Source organism: Monopterus albus, unplaced genomic scaffold, assembly GCF_001952655.1.
Source record: "Monopterus albus unplaced genomic scaffold, M_albus_1.0 scaffold18.1, whole genome shotgun sequence".
NCBI lineage: Eukaryota > Metazoa > Chordata > Actinopteri > Synbranchiformes > Synbranchidae > Monopterus > Monopterus albus.
This window is the reverse complement of record NW_018127898.1, coordinates 5,418,383-5,425,812: the sequence shown is the minus strand read 5'-3', so window position 1 is coordinate 5,425,812 and position 7,430 is coordinate 5,418,383.

The following is a 7,430-nucleotide window of genomic DNA, read 5'->3' as shown; positions in this document are numbered from 1 at the left end:
CTTATTCCTTACTCTGCATCCTTTCTGCTCTCACTGGAACAGTTGTCATTTGATAGAGAACAGACAGCATGGAAGCTCCGTCCCGCCTACTGTGTCCCTACCCTTAGTAGGTGGGTGATGATGCCACTGGGGAGGGCTTTGCTGTGGTGGTTCTCCCCAGGAAATGATGATTGAGAGGTGAGAGATCAGTGGTCATTCCTGGTCACCTGTGGTGGAAAACTGAAAATCCAGTGTTGGATGCTAAAAGATGAGGGACAGCATGAGAGCAGACCCCAAGCCACTCTGATACACAAGACAAGTGCACTTTTAATAATCTTTTACTTTCCTCAGGGTAGTATGGGAGTTGATTAATTGTAATATCTCAGGTTAACACACCTAACTCGCACCCTCACTTAGTCAGTCGATATATGTATGTGTGCTGAAACCAGCACTGTGAGGATTTTCTGAGCTTACATCATCAAGTTTCTTCAGCACATGCCAAGGTTCTTAATATCGTATGTTCAAAAGTGTGCATTCATTACTCTGTGGACACAATCTGTGCAGCTCATAAGAGGAAATGGAAAACAGAGATGAAGCATCATGATCAAACAGTAACACATCAGCTTTTCTGGCCCAGTTTCTTTGCGATTCAACAGAGCCGTGGTGCGTCACGCTCCTTTTGATGCAATGATCTGAAAGCATTTCTACGCTACTGTACGTAGCTATGGATCTGGCATCTTGCACCATATGGCAAATGTATTGAAAGTCTTTTTTGCAGTAAGTTTCATGGAAAGGGTTTTTATTGTAAATCTCTTACAAGCCATAGTGCATATATCACAGTATATTTAATACTTAACTGTATATCATTTAAATTTTTTTAAGCTTGTTTAAGAATGGGGTTTTATCCACTGCAGTTTATGTGGAGGCACATGAAATGTTTGTATCCTGCAACACCTCTTCTTTCTCTCTCCACTCTCACAGTGACGGGGAAGCATCTCCTAAATAATGGATGTAATACACTTTCCAGCACCTCCCCTCCCCTCTCTTTAAATCTCTTTCTCCCTCTTTATCAGGACATACTCCACTCCTTCTCATTATCAAATGCAGGAACAGCGCTCAATGTTTATTGCTTGTGCGACCCCAGAAATGATTAACCACCCATGCCTGGTCACAATTTATCACATCAGTGCCAGGCAGGGGGAAGAAACGTTAATGAAAAGATCAATTACTAAATAACTATTGCCCGGTGTGGTGTGAGCCTGCCAGGTCAGTCTCCCATCAGCTCGGCTCCAGGTCCTCTTGCTGTGATCTTGGAGACCTTATAGTCCTCTGTTGCTATGGCAGCACCAATAAACAAGCTCTTTCCTGAAGCCAGATGGAGCAGACAGTTTTTAGACGCAGAAGCGAGGCTAAGGGAGGAAAGTAAATGAAAAGAAAGCAAGAGTGTGTGGTTATTTTTGGTTGTGTGCTCAGGATTTCAAGATGCCTCTACTGAAGAGAAGAAGGTTTCTAAATTCTGAAGTCACTTTTCTCGGGAGCTTATATAACAAGTCTGTAGTGGCTCCCACTGCTGTCTTATTGTGAACATCCACACTGCCATCATATAGTGGCATCTTTCTCCTGATACTGTATCTGTCTCATGTTTGGCTGTGCATGGAAATTTGCTTTCTCAAGCAGAGGTCTGGTTCAGGAATATGCGGAGACTGTTGAGCACCCTATGTTGTTCCAATACCATTATGATGAATGTACATCCTGAGGCTTTTGTGGATGATTTTATTAAGTAGAAAAATGACTGCAGCTTTTTGCAGTTGTCACACTAATCAGTCCACAGTTTTATGTGCTTGATTCAGGTTCCTTGAGATTAAATAAGTGGCACCTGTGTTTATTTGTATTCATATCAAGTCTACTGCTAGCTAGCAAAAGTTGCCATGCAAACACAATTAACTAAACTGGTGAACATGGTAAAATGGTCTGCTAAACATTAGCATATTAGCGTCACTGTGACCATTAGCATGCAGTAGTTAGCATTAAGGATTTCTTTGCCTACGCGTTGCCTCACGCACTATCAACACAACAGACTCTGTTCTTAAATTAACAATGAGAGGTTTTTTATTATTTCTTCCTTTTTTCGTGTGTGTGCTTTATGACATACAACTTTATTGTTTTGTTCCACTCTCACCCAACTCATCAACTCTAGTTTTCATCACTCTGTGCAGGTGGTTTAAATGAAAAATACCTGCTCAGCACCAAAGAGCAGAAGTTAACAACTAGCTGGTGAACATAGTGGAGCATTCAGCAGCCTACAACTTGCCAGTCTTTATCATAGCAAACATTTTGAGGGATCTATTCTATTTAAGTGTCCAAATAAACCATGACAGGGAGCTTGCATTATTTTTTACATATTTGTTTTTTCCCACATATGAAAATGTCTTCCATGAAAAATACCTAATAATTTTACTCTGTGCATGATCTGTGAACGTGTCTATGCTTGCTTCAGCTCACTTTAATATTTAGGTTTATTAGAAAACAAATGAGCACCACAGCTACAAAGTCTGTTGACTTGTACAATAAGTTTAACACTTAAAGTGGACAATTTTTTGGGTATACTGTATGTCACAAAAAAATCACATTTAGTAGCTTTTTTCAGTGCAGTTTAGTAAGCAAAACATAACATCATCTAGAAGTCCCAGAGGGGGTCCATAAGGGGAGGGTTTATGTACCCACAGTGGCCGATGTAGAAATTCCTTTAGAGCTATCAAGGCACTGAACTTTTGCCTTCCCCAGAGGTTTCATTACTGCCTTCAGACCCTTCTGAAATGTGTTCACATACAGTATGCGTACCCATGCAACCAAACTATGCCTCATGCGGTGCACAGATTCAAGTGTTACTCTTCTCATCACATCGCTGTCCCACAACTAAATCCCTCATCTTTCGTTCACACATAGCTCCTGATTACAGGCTAATTTTTTGCCTTATGATAAGAATAATGCAGTTTTAAGAATGACTCGTAGTCTTGGAAAATAAATTGCCCTCTGCAACCTGCCTTGGACTGAGCCAATGAAATTGTTATACTGTCATAAGAAATGCATGTGGAAGTGTTGGTGTTGCCTGTGACACTTTTGATTGATTCATTTCAAACTTTGTGTTAGGGCATTCAGTAATAGTTATTCCAAGAAGATAAGATCCAGACCTTCTGATGAATGGTTTTATCCTAATTGTTCTTTTTTAAGCACAGTGTGGTAATCAGAAAGTGACAAAGTGCTCATTCATCCAGATGAATTGGCTTTTGGCAAAGAGAAAAGGTTGAGCTGTGAAGATCAGGCCAAAGCAACTTGGTGAAGATGTACCATTAAGTGCAGGAGTGTGGCAGTCAGCTGATCAGGAAAACCACAACCATAATCAACATCACAATTCTAATAGCCATAGCACTCTTGTCCATTGGAAGCAAAGCAGAAAGTCAGGTGACCTTATTAATAAGTGGGATTCTAACAACTGTGTTTATGCAAATTTTGTGGAAGTGCCAAAATTCCAAAAATGTTGCGTTTGCAGTGACATGGTGGTGGCGTTGAGTCAGTAATGCAATGTTTTTACCCTGCAATGTTTTTACCCTGCATCATAAAATCCAATCTGCAGTTATTCCTGTGACCACCAGGTGTCACAAAGCCTACTATACCATCCACAAACAGTATATTAGGGTTCTGAATTGTCAGACCATACAATATTTTTTATCATACAGGTACCGCTTATAATTTATGACCCTGGGTTTCATGTCCCTAGTCAAAGACTATTTTATTAAAGAGTCCATGGCATGCTTTTCTGTGTTTTCTGACTTTTCTCCAATGTTAAAATGTTGAATTATCATTTTAAACATGACTGAAAGCTCAAGAAATGAGGTTTAACCATGTTGTTGTACTTCTGTGCAGAAGCATCTCAGTTTATACAAGTCTCACTAACTCCCTGGCGAGACTTTTTTTTCCACCTAAGTAAAGTCTTACGCAATAGTTTGCAGATTTCCTTGAATGCTTGTATTCTCCAGGCATCCACCGGTGCCATTCTAAAAGTAGGATTTTTCAACTGCACATGGTTTGGATATACTTTACCTCCTGCTGCTGTGCTGTGACCAGAGGATAATGGAGAAAAATACAGGGCCTGAGGTTACTGCATGTCGTGGATGTGTTCATGTATAGGGACTTGTTATTTTACCTGACACCAGGTCTAAAGTGGCATGAATGGAGTGGCTGGAAACCTACAAGCAGCCAGCCAGTGAAGTACCCTGGGGCAGTGAATGATCAGATGATCAACGCTGGATTCCCCTGGAACACAGTACCCATTCATTTTGATGGCTTGAGTGTTTGCCGCATGTGAGGTGTTACAGGTTGGTGACAGGATTCTAATGATCCATGATGTTATTGTTAATGCAATGCTACCTGTTTGCCTGTAAGGCGAGGGACTTGTGGGGGAAGACGCAGCAATCACCAGCTGGATTTACCAACCTTGGAGCTGCTTGAAAGGGAACAAAGTTTCTACTACTCTGTGGGATGTAATGGTAACTTCTAAAATACCCACACACATCTGTTAATGCTCTGTTTCTGTAGAGAATGGTTGTAAAGTTGGAGAAGTTACTATGTCTGCATTATGCCTGTTAAAATATGGGGTTTCTCAGTTACCTGCTTTGTTTACACATCTCTTTTCATCGGTGTCTATACTGTTGTTTACCAGTCTATGGAGGAGAAATTCATATTAATGCTCTTGTGGTTCGTCATGCTGCTCACTTTCATATTCTGACTCAAACATATCAGGTAGGATTTGAGCTAAAGTCACTGTCGAAAACATATCTTATTTGTCAGTGTTTTTTCATTATCGTAGTAACCACCATGTAGAGTATGCTGCAATGAAGTAGAACTTCACAACATTGTGAACTCTCATTTTAAATCTGAGTTTTTTACACAGCTACTGTCATAACCCTGTATTTATGTTGACCTTGACAGACAATGTGGTAGGCATAAAATTGTCTATAGATTTAATCAGCAAAAATATTGTCAGTCAGGTTTGTACCTCCACTATCCTCTCCAAACGGTCACTACTGGCTGTTCTTTGTTTCTCTAGAAACATGCAGGCCTTCATTCATTCAAAAATATGCTGCATCGGAATATAATCCAACAATCAAACACGTTCCCTAAAAAAAAAGAGTTGCACAGAAACACTTTAGAAGACATGGGGAGCGAAGATGTAGACTATAAAAATAATTGTTGAAAACGTATTTGCATTAGCAGTTAGGTTGCATACTATAGGAGCGTAGTTTTTAGGACAGACAGTTGGCTAATTTGTCCATAAGAAAATCTACAAAATAATGAATTTACATCACAATTCACATACAATATAGTCTCAGTTTTAAGCAAAGCCTGACCACTGGGCTTTTGCTTTACTTCTGTTTCTAAATAGACATTCCTATAGCAGCCTAAGGGCTATGATTTGTGTATGCACGAGGTGCTGTACCCAATGAGTGCAGGCTGAGCGTCACCTACAGACATTATACTGTAACACATGCCGTGCTGCGGATTAAATGAATTGCAGTAAAAGTGGCCACTTATCACAGCAGAGAATGACATTTTGAATGCCTACATCTGTAAGATCTGTGAGACTGTAACCTTCATGAAATTGATGGGGGCTTTTTAGGTTTGACTGCTACTCATAATTTTTTCATCTTGGTGTGCCCTCAATTTTACAATAATAGACACATAATGGTAATGAATGGAAGAGTACATTAAATTAATTCAATTTTTCAGATTTTCTCAAGGTTGTTGTGGGTTAGGCTTTTCACTACCGCTGGATGGAACAAGTAGAGAAAAAGCTCAGCTAAACAGTGGTGTGGATGCTCCTTGGCATTCAGAACCACCAGTCACATCTAAAAGAAACTAAAGTCAGGTCCTTCTGTGCCATTTCTGGCTGCTGGGTGTGCCTGAGTTTGGCTTTCTTTGACCCCCTCCCCCTTTTTTTATGGCTGTACTGGCTTCCTGTTACCTTATAAAGGATTACAGTAGCTTACATGTCCCATCCTGTCAGCAGTAAATGAAATGCAGACAAATAATCTGTCATTTTGTCAAGTACTGTGCTGCAGCTGTCCATCAGGTTACTGCCCTCTCCCGTGAGCTCCAATAAAATCAAGAGCATAATCAGAAATGACTGTTTTGCATGCGTTACAGCTATGCAATCCATAGTGTGTGTATTGTTGTCATCAGCCGTGGAGAGGAAATCAGTCATGTGTTTAGTGCAGTGCTACAGCCAAACATGCTTCAAAGCTCTGCCTTTCTTTCAGCATCATTTCTTTTTTTAAAAATTTGACAATGTCAGTTTAAATATTGATGCTCCGAAGCTGCTTCAAAGGAGTGGAGGTGGGAGGGTGGCAGTGTTACATTGGCAACATACAAAAGGAGTGTTGAGATACTGTATCTAGGTGAGGAATTTGGAAAGGAGAAAAAAATATCAGATACTCTAGTTTTATGATCAGCCACACATGTATGGCTATTACTTTATATCAGGTCATGGCAATAACTCTGTCAAATATATAGATAGATATATAAAGATAGATAGGTCAGAACAGAGGTTAGCGCTGTCACCTCACAGCAAGAAGGTTCTGGGTTTGAACCTGGATCGATCTGAGGCCTTTCTGTGCAAAGTTTGCATGTTCTTCCTGTGCCTGTGCAGGTTCTCGCCAGGTACTCCGGGTTTCTCCCACAGTTCAAAGACATGCAGCTTACGTTGACTGGTGACTTTAAATTGCCCATAGGACTGAGTGTGAGTGTTTGTGGTTTTTTGTCTACATATCAGCCCTGTGATAGACTGTTGACCTGTCCTGGGTGGACCCCGCCTCTTGCCCAATGTCAGCTGGGATTGGCTCCAGGCTTGCCGTGACCCTATTCAGGAATAAACGGTATAGATGATGGATAGATGGGATGGATGCTTCATGCATAAAATCCTCTGGATATATGCTGTGCAATAGATACCAACCCAGTGGAAACTGATGAAACTTGCTGTGTTTGATGATTAAACTAGAGAGGAGAGGAGTGCTGATTAAATTCATTCCTTTAATCCTTTCAACCAAATTGTACCAATTAAGCAGAAGCACAGTATGCTTTACATTTTAATTTACTATTAGAAAAATTAAAATTAATAATTTAAAAATAAGATTTTTAATTATGACTGAGTGATTGATTTTTTATTTTCAATCCTAGTGGATCCACTGCTATTGGCTGACAACTGTTGCATAACTGGTTACATGACTGTCTTACTGGCTCACAGGTGTTTGAGGAATGGCTGGAGCGAGCACCACAGCTGACAGCTGCTGCTGCTCCTGTCGCTGCTCAAAGATAAAATATTTAGACCACATGTTCTGGTGGATGCAGAACTATTGCATGTGTTTGTGTCTTGGAAATGGCATATCAGTGCTTAA